Below are 13715 nucleotides of genomic sequence, written 5' to 3' on the forward strand. Positions count from 1 at the left end.
CTCATTTTGTAGAATAAACAAAAGTAATGCTTAGGATTGCTATTTGTTCACATTGGTTATTCAGACTTTTTATGTCATGTTACATTTATTTCTGGATGACTGCTTCTTTTAGAATAAACATTGTGATAAGTATGAATGATTCATCAGCTACGCTGAAATTTTAAATCAAAGAACATGATAATCTAAGAAGCACTTCTACATGCTCAGCCAGATTCATGATGTCTTTTACAATGTACGTGCAGCTCATCAACCTGGCAGACTCCATCAGCTCACTGAAGCTTGCAATGAAAGGAAACTGATGGAGTGTTCCTCCCCAAGGTTCTGGGTACAAAAAAGTGCCCATTGATTGTTAAAAAATGTAAGAGTGACTGGATTTGGGGCATCTCTGATCAGATGAATGTCCTGTGATTATCAAGATTTAATTTTTAGAAGTTCATTGAGATAAGTATGTGTCACTGAAGTGAGGATCTGTCAAACCACTGGAATGGATTGGACAGTGTCTGTCTGGGTGGGATCTGAAACTCTTCTCTTAAATTCAGTATCACAAACAACTAATAAGAAAATGCAGATCAGTAGCTGGGATTTTCCTGAGTGTTTGTTCCAGCTCCAACTAAAGCAGTTCTCATGAATCAAAGGACCGAGCAGGATTTCTCCTGAATAACTCCGATGTGTTTGCTGGGGCACGGTGTGATATCAGAAAAGCATCTCAAAAAACGGAGCTTTATGGAGAAATCTGAAAGTGGATAACAAGGAAGCCCTTTGCAGATGTGTACTGGGGGCTCTTCCCATGCCTGAGGGGCAGCACGGGAGAAAGCACAAAGGTGCTTGTTCGAAAAGGTAACAATATGCAGTGGAGGCTGGCACTAAGGGACAAGTGTGGATGGGTAGGGGAAAGGCTTTATCTTAGAGACATTATGCAGAAACAATCAACAAGACTTAGGCATAGTCTGGATGGAGGGACCAAAAGAGAGGTGCGAGTACACTCAGGTTAAGGGTCTAAGAGACAAGCAGGCTGGTGGTGTCACTCACAGAAATCAAGAATGAGGTAGTGGGGAGCAACGAATGGGGGGGGGCATTAAAAACTCTGTTTAAGCTTTGTTGAGCTTGAGCTCACAGCTAGACATCCATGACAGGATGTCAGAAAAAAAAGCCATGATCTGAATTGGACAGAAGGCGAAAGGTGTGGAGTAGAGATGAGATACTACTGAAGCACCAGGAAATGCATTGATTCAGTACAGACCTCAAGCAACTTCTGAAAACATGGCTCCTATGGCTGCACAGTGGAGATTAAAGCTATCCTCTCCTGGTGAGATCCTCAAAAGCGTGGAGGTGAAAATACCATTTGCCCTCCTGAGGCGTGAATACCTGCTTGCAAGCAGTGACCCCTGTTTGCACAGGAAAGTACAGTTTGCCCCTCAGTATGTCAGTGGAAGTGAACCAAGCCCATGATGGTGCCTGGGTTGGTAAGCAGAATGTTAATAGGGAAAATAAAAATCAAAAGAAGAGCAGACATAAAGGTTTCTCACAAGAATGCACTAAGAAAGTTCTTAAGCCATGAAGGCCACTCAAGCAAATGCTAATGATTCTGTGTCTGTGCCTAGGGGTACGTCTACACTGCACGATTATTTCGAATTAGCTTAAACCGATATTACAAAACAGATCTAATAAAATCGGTTTAGCGCGTCCACAGTGGGATCCCGAAATCGATTGTTTGCGTCCATGGTCCAAAGCTACCATCGATTTCAGGAGCGGTGCACTGTGGGTAGCTGTTCCTCAGCTATCCCATAGTTCCCACTTCCGTGTTGAGAGCACAGTGCCTGATGGGGCAGAAAACACTGCCCCGGGTGGTGCTGGGTACAGCCTCACCCCTCCCTTTGTGAAGGCAGCAGACAACCCTTTGGCGCCTTTTTCGCGGAGTGCATTGAGCAAACGCCATAGCACAGCAATCTTTCCCTTTTTTTTTTCACGTGGTGGTGGGGGGAAATAAACTGAGGAGCTGTTCCCTGAACCACGCCAGACACTGTGTTTGAACCTACAGACATTGGGAGCTCAGCCAAGAATGCAAATAATTTTCAGAGACTGCTGTGGACTGTGGGATAGCTGGAGTCCTCAGTACCCCCTCCCTCCCTTCATGAGCGTCCATTTGAGTCTCTGGCTTCCCGTTACGCTTGTCACACAGCGCTGTGTATCCTGGAGTTTTTTATTCAAACGCTTTGGCATTTCGTGTTCTGTAACGGAGCTGGATACAACAGATTTGTCTCCCCATACAGCGATCAGACCTAGTATCTCCCGTACGGTCTATGCTGGAGCTCTTTTTCGATTTCAAACTGCATCGCCAGCCGTGCTGATCAGAGCTCCACGCTGGGCAAGCAGGAAATGTAATTCAAAAGTTCGCGGGGCTTTTCCTGTTTACCTGCCCGCTGCATCCGAGTTCAGATTGCTGTCCAGAGCGGTCAGTGCTGCACTCTGGGATGCCGCCCGGAGGCCAATAACGTCGATTTCCGTCCACACGAACCCTAATCCGAGTTATCACTATCGAATTTAGCGCTACTCCTCTCGTTTGGGAGGAGTTCCGAAATCGATTTAAGGAGCCGTTTAACTCGATATTAATGACGACGTCGTGTGAACGGATACAGCGTTAAATCGGTATATCGGCCATTAAACCGATTTAAAGTCGCAGTGTAGACCTGGCCTAAGTCTGAGCTGATTCTAGTGAAACCTACTTCCTGAAGCACAGGTGCTTCTTTCGGGAAACAATAATTATAATTATCTTCCTCAAGCACATCACCATAACAACTAATGAAGCAAAAATGCATCCTTTGAGTATTCTGCATGAAGATTATGAATAGATGAAAGAAGAATGCAGGTAAAAAGCTAAGTCTCCGAACGTTCATTACTGATAATTTTCAAAGCACTGGCAAAAATCAGGCTACTAAGTTCATTCCGAAAACAAAGCAAACCAAAGAAATGGGGTCTTCTGAAAAGCCAGCAAAAAAAATCCCTGAAAATCATACAAAAAGTAGTAGGAATAAAAGAGCTGGAAGAAAGTGACAATATGAACTCAGTTCAGTACTTGCAGGTGAAAATAAGTTTTATTATTCAGAGCGGGCAAACTCATGGTGAGGGAACTCTGGTGAAAGCAAGTATTATATTAGGAATGCTGCTTTATGTAGGCATTTTACAGAAGTTAGATCTTGGTGGATTTCAAAAGCTGCAGCAGTTTGAATAGAGGGTTATAAAATTGTATATCTGCTTTTTTCACATTATCTTTTAATAGTGATAAATGTTGAATATTTTTAAGAAACAAGAAATAAAAATGTAGTTTAAAAATTTCAGCAAATTATGATAAATACCTAACTGGTATAAGAGATCATTAGCAACCATACTCCATTGCTGGTACTGTGTCTTAAAAGACCCTAATTGAAATCACATCCATGATTGTGGCTCATGAGCTACATACTCTGCAAGAGTGGAAATTAGTAAATGCTCATCTGTATTCTTTACCACCCACCTTTACTCCAGCATGGCTTGTGCATAGAAGGTACTTCCAACATGTTTCTTTAGATTTCTCACCTTAGGTGAAATTCATATGATTAGCACAAAACTCAAGTAAACAGGCTTCCCATGGCTCGAAGAATGGAATCTTTCCCTGCCCATCACCTGTGTCCAGGATGCAGCGCATCTTCACAACCAGTCCATGGCTGCTGCTACAGCAGGGCTCCCAGCTAGTGATTCTGTGCACTTGGCAGAACTCTTATCCATAGCTCCACCATTTCCCTGACCCACCCCTGAACTCTGCCTCGATGCTTCTTTAGAGAGCCATGATCCACAGCAAGCAGAGGGTTGTAAAGCCCCTTGTGCATGGCCTCTGGACTCCCTGTTCTTCCCACTACAAAGCAATTAGCCTTGTTAAATGGGAGAAGTAGAATTCTGCCCTCTTTTAGAGGAGCTTATCCTAGGAGATCAGTAACACTATATATCAAAAGTAGGAACAGTGTTGGAAAATCCTATAGTCGTTGACTACATTTAAGTGTAATGAAAAACTGATAGCTATGACTCAACTGTCTACATTTCTTCCCTGTCTAGCAAAACAACAATGTACTGTCTACTGGTTCTGGATAGATTTTTCACATAGTTTCAGGTAATGATTAACTGTAACAGACTAAAATACCTTCAGGAGAAGTATTGAGACATTTGACAAATAGGTTCAAAAGTATAGTCAAGTTGTTCCCATAGCTCTTCTTCCATTCAAAAATATTTCCTCATAAAACTCGAGAACTATTTAATTTTAAAGTTGTCCCACATCTTATAAAGTCAGTATCTTCATTATATATTTCCATTATCCAAAAGGATTCTATTCACTAGCTACATGTATACAAAATGTGTATGAGTTTGTATAATCGATGCATAATATACTGTGACAAAGTTCCTCCTCTACCTTAGTGGGTCCTGCACTTATTGGCAGATTTGCTCACCTCAGTGATCTTCCCCACATTCTGGATCAACTCCTCCTGTGTCTGATCAGGAGTTGGTGGTAGGTTTAGGGGGAACCCAGGTCGCCCTCTACTCAGGCTTCCCGCTCAGGGCCCTGTGGATTGCAGCTGTCTATTGCCTCTTGTAACGCTGCATGACAGCTACACTCTCCTGGCGCTACTTCCCCATGGCCTCCTCCCAACACCTTCTTTATCCTCACCACAGGACCTTCCTCCTGGTGTCTGATAACGCTTGTACTCCTTAGACCTCAGCAGCACACCCTCACCCTCAGCTCCTTGTGCCTCTTGCTCCAGCTCCTCACACACACTTCCTCTCCTCTGGCCCCCCCATCCCTGGCTGGAGTGAGCTCCTTTTTAAACCCAGGTGCCCTGATTAGCCTGCCTTGATTGGCTGCAGGTGTTCTAATCAGCCTGTCTGCCTTAATTGGTTCTAGCAGGTTCCTGATTACTCTAGTGCAGCCCCTGCTCTGGTCACTCAGGGAACAGAAAACTACTCATCCAGTGACCAGTATATTTGCCCTCTACCAGACTCCTATACCCCACTGGCCTGGGTCTGTCACAATACATAAACAGAAGTCATTTCAACAACCATAGAACTGCAGCCATCTCTTGGGTGGGACATAGCATTTGTTTAACAGTATATATTGTAGGAAAAGTGCATAAGGACAGGAAGTGAAGAAGAATACAGTATGAAAATAAAGGGCGAATTAGGCAAGACACTATGGCTAACTCTTCTCCTCTTGTGAAAAGTACCATTGGATTTTCCCAAGATAGTTCTCTCTGTGATCCCCAGTATCATTAATGTTTGCTTGGAATACTAAACTTAACTCTCCAGAAGATTTATCCTGACCAGGCATTTTACTGACTGCCATCTCTAGTACCCATTGCATTGAGCCTACAGGTAAGTTTTCTTCCTGTCCCAGCCCTTTGCTGTGTTTTCTACCAAATTCCTAAAGGTCTCACTCCTTTTACTGTATATTTCATGATCACAACATCAGCCCACTCAACCTGAATTTGATCAAACTTGTCCACAAGTAGATGGGAAATTCTACACACTGAAAAAAATCTAATTATTTCCAAGCAAAGGAAACCAGGATTTTAAAAAATTCCAGTGGGCAGAACTTCTGAGACACAGACAGGGTGGTACAGAGAATCTTCTTTTATCTCCATGACACTGCAGCATAGGAGTTTAAAATTCTCTATCCTGTTATCAAACCAGCCCTAGCAGGGGGATGGATTTATGACTGCACAGTCTCTAGATATTATGATCTTAAAATAGGTAAATGAGGTACTCTATCATGAATTTGTTAATGCTTAGTCACTGACACTGACACTCCCTGGGCAAGCAGAGGTATACAATGATGTATTAAAAACACAATACCTTAAACATTATCATGTTCATGATACAGATGTAAATTGAAGAATTATGTCACATACATAAGTCATTCATTTGCACATGCATGTTAAAACTTTATTTTCCATGCAATATTTGCCTTTTGGGTGATTGTTAGAGGAGGCAAAGTCAGGGCTGCCCAGAGGGGGCAGGGGGCAAGTGAGGCAATTTGCCCCAGACCCTGGGCCCCGCAGGGGCACCCATGAGAATATAGTATTCTATAATATTGCAACTTTTTTTTTATAGAAGGGGCCCCTGAAATTGCTTTGCCCCTGAATTCTCTGGGTGGCCCTGGGCAAAGGTCTGGCTTTACTTTTACAAAGGTAACAGGCACAAAAAGTTACAGTATTCCCTATCAGAATATAACAACATTACAATAAATCAGACTTTCCATTACATCTGGGTGAATTCTTCAGAATGCTTGTAGTTTGAATTTTTAGATCATCTTTGATTGCATTCAAAACCCTTTTTTGTTCACTGTTCATGAAAACTCTAGTAAACAAGATTGCCAGGAATCTCTGCTAAACCAAAAAATGTTCACTGAGTACTAGAGAATATTCATGGAAAACGGTTTTAGTGTATGTTTGCAATAGAAACCTAATTCCTAAGAGTTATGGTAATCTAATCAGAAAACAGAAAGAACCCTTATGAGCTGGGTGTCTAAGCAATGCTGTTCATAATTTCTAACTTCAAATACTTGCAATGAGCTACAAAAAGAAATATATTTATGGATGTTATGCGATGAATCATTCTGAACAAATTGCATACATTTAGGAAATATCTGTCCAACATTATTTTCTACATAACCAACATGGCAGCACGCATTGCATTATCACAGTTAGCAGCAGTAAGAAATACTCACCAATTTCAGACCAAAAAGGAACACTGGTAACTTAAAAATTACAAATTGTTAAAAAAAAAAAAATCCCACATTTCTTTACTTTTGTTAGTAACATCTTAAATTATTAAAAGTGACAATTTTTAAAATCAAATTTTTTTGTCTTTATTTTCTTTGTATATCACAACAAGGACAATTCAAATCAATTAAACCAGTTTCATTTTTGTGTATAGACTGTTTCAATTTCAAGTTCTTAGTGCTACAGTGTTTGAGTTTCAAACGCTGCTTGGAAATGTTTATGTATTTAAAGACAGCAGTTTTTACTGAAATTTAAGTATTATGGCAACAATGGTCTTATCTTTTATAAAAGGTTGTTTTACAACATTTAAATTTTAGGTCAAACATAAGTTGACAGTGTCCCTTTTAGTTCCTTTTCTACCATTTTCATGAGACTGTATTGTGTAACAGCTATGGCAACATATGTAAAAGACAATTCACTGATCAAAACATTAGAAACAGTTTGCTTAATTTTAGAGCCATATATCTCACGGAGCACATACTAAAAATGATAGAAGGAATGTTCTGTTTTTTCCGTTGTAGAGAGGCAAGGATTTTACAGGATGAGTTTGAAAAAACATATTAACATTAATAACCTGAGAAATATTCAGCAAAGAAGCTGAATCAATATTATGTAAGGTTCTTAAACACACAATTTGGCTGAACATTGCTAGAGGCAGAGAGGTAAAGCAGTACCTGCACTGTGTATAAACTCCCACTATAAAGCCCCACTATAGAGCTGTTTCTCGAGCACAGAACAGTAAAGTGCCAGAAGATGGCAGCACTTAGCGTGAAGAACTTTTGAAAACCCAAATATGAGACTTTTCCCTAAAACAGGGGTAGGCAACCTATGGCACACATGCTGAAGGTGGCACGAAAGCTGATTTTCAGTGGCACTCACACTGCCCAGGTCCTGGCCACTGGTCTGGGGGGCTCTGCATTTTAATTTAATTTTAAATGAAGCTTCTTAAACATTTTAAAAACCTTATTTACTTTACATACAACAATAGACATATTATAGACTTATACAAAGAGACCTTCTAAAAACGTTAAATTGTATTTCTGGCACGCGAAACCTTAAAGGAGACTGAATAAATGAAGACTTGGCACAGCACTTCTGAAAGGTTGCCAACCTCTGACCTAAAATAACAGATGTGAGTGAATCCATTCACAGGTCTAAAGGGTTTGAACGTGTTACTGTAAATGGAGTCAATGGAGTCAAGATTCAAAATGACATATGGGAACCTTATCATTCTAATGTGTTTTTGTTTGTTCCTTGAACCCACTGTCTCAGGTCTGATAAGCCATTTGGCATGACCAGAATATAGTTACCAGTTGCAGTGACTCTCCCTATGCTGGCCACGTTCAAGCTATATTTCAGCAAAGAATCAGCCTGCCATATATGTAACTTCAGCAAGACGTTTATAGTTCTAAAAGGAACTATGAGGACAGTCCTTGGGAGAAATCCTTGGTGCGCACTGGTGAAAGGGATTGCTCCCACTAGAGCCTTTAAATGTTACCTGTTCGTGGTGAGAAACTGACTGGTGGCAAAAGAGAATCACACAGGCTGGGTAAATCCATTTTCCCTTTTTTAGAGGTAGAATTGTCTGAACTTTATACATTAACAGGTTCGCATTGTGCTTGAGAGCTGACGTAAGGAGAGGCAGAGAGGGAAAAATCCAGTGGGAAATGTGGATCTGACATAGCAGAGGGCTGGCAAAGTGAGAAGCCCCCTCTCCATGCTCCAGGTCCCGTATCACGGCACCTTCCTTGGCTGAGGATAGCTGGACAGGGCTTGCTGGGGGAGTTCCTGACAGCTTCTGGAAGTTTAAACAGAATAGGGCCTAGCCCCCCAAATGAACTAACCTGCCCCTCCCCACAAGCCCAATCCCCATTGTACCCCAGACACACCTCTGCAGACATGGCCACTGGTCCCTATCCTCTCACCCCCCACTTAGCGCTGCGCTTCCTCATGCCTCTCAGTGCTGCCCTGACAGGGCTCAGCTGGGAATCCCTCATCACTCCATAATGCAGGAGGGGAGCGTCCTCATCCCTCGAAGGAGTGGGGGGTTGCTCTGGGGTCAGAGAGGAAGGGATGCAGAACTAGCTGTGGAGCAAAGGACTAGGTGTTTCAGGAGTGCTCCTGGCCCTTTAAGAATGGGCAGGACCTCTGTGTCCTCCATGTGTTTGAGGGAGAAGGAAGCCCCTCAGCACCTGAAGCTGTGAGATATTGAAAGTAGCCAGGGTGGGAGGTTTCCCCATGGACCCGAAGAGGAGCCAAAATGGTACTAAGCTGTACCATACAGTAAAGTGACCTCCCTAGAAGTAGGGAAAATTTTTACAATGTAACCAGGAGGGTAAAAGCCAAACTCAGGCAGGAGTCATGCAGCTGCCTGGCTCTCTGGTAAGCTGGGCCACCTTTGAACAGTGTTGAGCTGGCTTGCAGTCAGGGACAAAAGCCTCGTCACGTTGCAGTGTTTCCACCTGAGTCCGGGAGAAGTTTGGCAGGTTTATTTTGCTTTGTGAGAGTTTGTCCAAATCTTAAAATCAAACAAATCTCTAGGAGTGCTCACCCGTGCAAAGCAAATTTAGAGCGCACATGCGCACAAACACACAGCCTGAACTGAAGCCACCAAGTCCTAACTTCTGGTTGAGGTACACATAAATTGAAAAACTACTCTTAGTGAACTGTTTATTTTTCATTTCAGCAAGTGTGAGCATTTTGGCTCTTTCTCTGCAGAACTGTTTTAGAGCTAGATTATGTCTCTACCTGAGTTCAGGGCAGACTGGAGAATGAATCATAACTCACTGAGTCACAGTTCTTCAACACCCTCCAGGCCTCCATTTCACTTTGCTCAGGGTGGGTGGGTGAGGAAATTACTTCCCTCTGTGTAACCAGCTAATTACAATGACTAAGCAACAGGGGATCTGGTGCCAAAGCTCCTCTCATTTTGTCTGTTTCTCTCATGGGGGAGCACTGGATAAGCAGCTCAATGTGCCTGCAGTCACAGTCTGAGCAGTGGGGTATTGCTGCTCCTTACTCCCTCTATAGTTAACTAAGGGCTGACAAGCTAGCCCTGAGTGTTTACAGCTGTTTCTGTGTATCTGGGACATTTTCTGTTGCAATGACATCATCCATCTCCAGCTGTGCTAATGAACAAAGGGAGCAAGAGGCAGCAAGCAACATTAACATTGACATTGAAGCATATGAGTTCAGACTAGTTTTATTTATTTTGTAAAGTGCTCCATTTGGTGACATAATTAAATACCATACACACAAAAAATAAAAAAATTAAAAATCCCACCTGGCTGTGTATTATGAGTTTCCCTATTATATAAAATTGCCAGAGGCATTATGTCTTTGAACAGGCGTTGAGGTACTACTGCCAACTGTATCTCCCCGTACAGCCAGGAATGATGCTGTAGCGGACAGGCACATGACACTGTCTTGTACATCAAAATACCGTTGCTGTGGGTAGTTGTTTTATCTATATCTGACCATTCCACGTTTACAAGTATTCAAATCTCCATGGGGTTACTTGAATCAGCAGTAGTCCAGAAGGGCTAGTGTAAGCTCTGAGGTTTTAGACCTTTTTTTTTCAGGGAACCTTATTTGGGTAGTTGATATGCAGCCTTTGAAGAATCTCTGTTATAGATGGTCTTTGGAACTAGGTGTTTCCAGCTGACAGGAATATCTTTCTGGGAAGTCACCCAATCCAGAGAAAATGAGTCTCCATGTCTGCTGTCCTACAGAAAGCCTCAAGCTTCTTGGCTTGACAGCTACAAAGGTAACATCTTATTTAGAACATCTTTATTAAGTGACCAAGCACTGCTGACTACTGGCAGGCACAGAGTTTGCAACTCCACCTTCCCAATCGCCATACTCTGCAAGTAGATTCTTGGGAATGAGTGACAGTCAGGTAGTAAATCTTTTAAGAGGTTTTTCTTGGGAATTCCTTGGCTGGCAGATCTGTTCTGGAGGCCAGATGGGGAAAGGAAGAACTAACCATGTGAGCCAAATGTAAAGCCACCTCCCTCCAGCCCTGAGTGTATAGGGGTTCTAAATCATTACCATTCTGATTACACATTTTACGCCCACTTTGCAGAGGTGTAAAAGACTAAGTTGCAGGGCAATTGAGAAACTGGCCCACTGTGTCCAATCGCCACACCATTCTCCAACAACAGGGGAGTATTTAAAACACTCTCTGCCTATAGACACCAAGCCCTTGAATTCCCCAACAATGACCATTTAAGGGAATTATTATAACTTTTTAGCTGTAATAAATCCCATATGGTGCATGGTTTTATGGGGATGCGGGTAGTAAGCAGTCCCAAGAATCAGAAGTTGTGTAGCATATGAAGTTGAGAGAGCATATGCAAGAACTTCTCTTCTTAGTAGGTAGCTCTCCAATTCCCAGTTATTGAGACGGGTTTTTCCTTGCCTTCAGGCATCTGTGTGTCCTACTGACCTTTTTCCTGGGTAGCTCAGTCTTCTGTGGAGCCAGCATCCCCTCTCTTCCAGAACTTGCCTAGTTTGGAAAGAACCCATAGCTGTTTTGTCCGGGACTGTGCTCCTAAAGTGTAACTATCATATCTAATACATCAATTCCTAACTTACTAGCTACAGAGCTTGGCTTTTTTCAAAGGGAGAGTGTTTATTCAGATGAAGATGCATGAACTATTAGACATTCTTTTGTATGCAAACATTTTCTGTTTTAGAATCTTTACACAATCTTTATTTCTGGCCCCCACCCTCCCATTTGGATTTGGCTCAATGAGTGAAACAAGATCTTGCTTGTCAGGAAAGCTACACATTAGCTGTAGAGAGAAAATACTTTTTTGGTAACATGCCTTAGGATATATTTTAGTTTGGCTTCATATGTGCCTAAGATGCATCTTCCCTGGTTTTGTAGCTTTTTCAAAGTTTTTTCACTACCAGACGTCTACGTTTTTTCAGCAGGCAGATAAAATGTCTTTTTGTGCTATCTTTGGTATACTATAAAGGTAGGAATAAGAAAAAGACTGCACATACACTCTGCGACCACAGAAATCTTATTCACAGGGTGGAATCTTTTGAAATGTCCTAGGTTCCATGATCACAAAAAGATTATATTTTTAGTGTTGCCAATCTTTTAAAATAAGCCAAATTCTACTGTGTTGCATTGGTGTAAATGAGAGCAGAATTTGGCCTAATAAGAATATGCAAGGGGCCCAGAGCTGATAGAAATCAATATAATAGTGTTCTGAGTGCTGATGCTCCAAAGTGGCCATGAAGAAAGGAAGATGGATGAAAGAGTAAACAGGGAGAGAAGGAATTGGTCCTGGAAACAGCAGATCTAGTCTAAGGTGCGAGTTTGCAGGTACTGAAAGAAAAATGGGGTCATTATGATCAGTGAAAGATGTGCAGTGTTTGGAGAGGAGAGAAGGAAAAATGGTTTTCAGGAAGTGGCCAGCTCATCCTTAAAAAGATATGTATGTGTGTTTGAACGATCCAACCTTAGAAGATATGTTAAGTGTGCTTAGATTTCCAGAAAGACTTAACAAGGTCCCTCACCAAAGGGATTTTTGGCAGTATTTCAGCAATGACGCCTCTGGATGACACTACTTGTCGCCTATTGACGTTGCCGCTTGTCAGCAAAATTTCAGCAGATGCTCGGCCGCCGCCACAGTCCTTCGTGGCTCGTCGTCTGGCATCTGCCAGATGAAAAATGTTGGGGACTACGGTGGGCTAATTTATCTACAACTAATCAGGAAAGAGAGAGTTCGTGGATAGCTCTCTGAAGACGTCCACGCAGTGTGCAGCAGCAGTTAAAAAAGCAGGCAGGATGTTAGGAATCATTAAAAAAGGGATAGACAATAAGACAGAATGTCTTATTGCCCTTATATAAATCCATGGTACACCCACATCTGGAATACTGCGTACAGATGTGGTCTCCTCATGTCAAAAGAGATATACTGGCATTAGAAAAGGTTCAGAGAAGGGCAACTAAAATGATTAGGGGTTTGGAATGGTCCTATATGAGGAGAGATTAAAGAGGCTAGGACTTTTCAGCTTAGAAAAGAGAAGACTAAGAGCATGGCTACACTTGTAGTTGTAGAGCGCTGGGAGTTACCGCAGTAGGGAAAATGTTTTACACTCTCAGCTGGAAGCGCGCTGGCATGGCCACATTAGCAGCTCTTGCAATGCCACAAAGAGCAGTGCATTGTGATAGTTATCCCAGCATGCATGTGGTTGCAACATGCTTTTCAAATGGGAGGGGGTGGGGTAGAGTGTGTTGCGTGTATGTGGAGGAAGAGAGAATGGGTTTGGGGAGGGGGGTGCCAGCGTGCCAGCATGCTGTCTTGTAAGTTCAGACAGCAGCAGACCTCCCCCCTACCCCGCCTCTCTCTCACTCACTCAAAGCAAGCAGCATTCCTCAATAATGGTTCCTTTGTCCCCGAGCAGATGAGCAGCCAGCTGTCAGAAATGGAGCTTTGAAAGGGCATATCCGTATTCCTCCAGCGTTCCTACGGCGAGTTCAAAACAATGACAAGAGTGGTCACTTGATTTAAGGGGATTATGGGAAGTTTCCAAAGGCTTATCACAGCGCAGTGATGCAACGCCTCATTCACAATGGCACCACGGTGCTCCAGCAGGGGTGCATCAAACGTTATTCCACTTGCCGAGATGGAGTACCAGCAGCGCTATACCCACAGAGTCAGAGCGCTCTATCTGCCTTGCCAGTGTGGAGGGGTAGTGCGCTAGTGTGCCTGGGACTCCTTTATTGCACTGTAACTCACAAGTGTAGTCAGGCCTGAAGGGGGGATATGATAGAGGTATATAAAATCAGGAGTGGTGTGGAGAAAGTGAATAAGGAAAAGTTATTTACTTGTTCCCATAATACAAGAACTAGGGGCCACCAAATGAAATTAATGGGCAGCAGGTTTAAAACAA

Source organism: Chelonoidis abingdonii, chromosome 10, assembly GCF_003597395.2.
Source record: "Chelonoidis abingdonii isolate Lonesome George chromosome 10, CheloAbing_2.0, whole genome shotgun sequence".
Classification (NCBI taxonomy): Eukaryota; Metazoa; Chordata; order Testudines; family Testudinidae; genus Chelonoidis; species Chelonoidis abingdonii.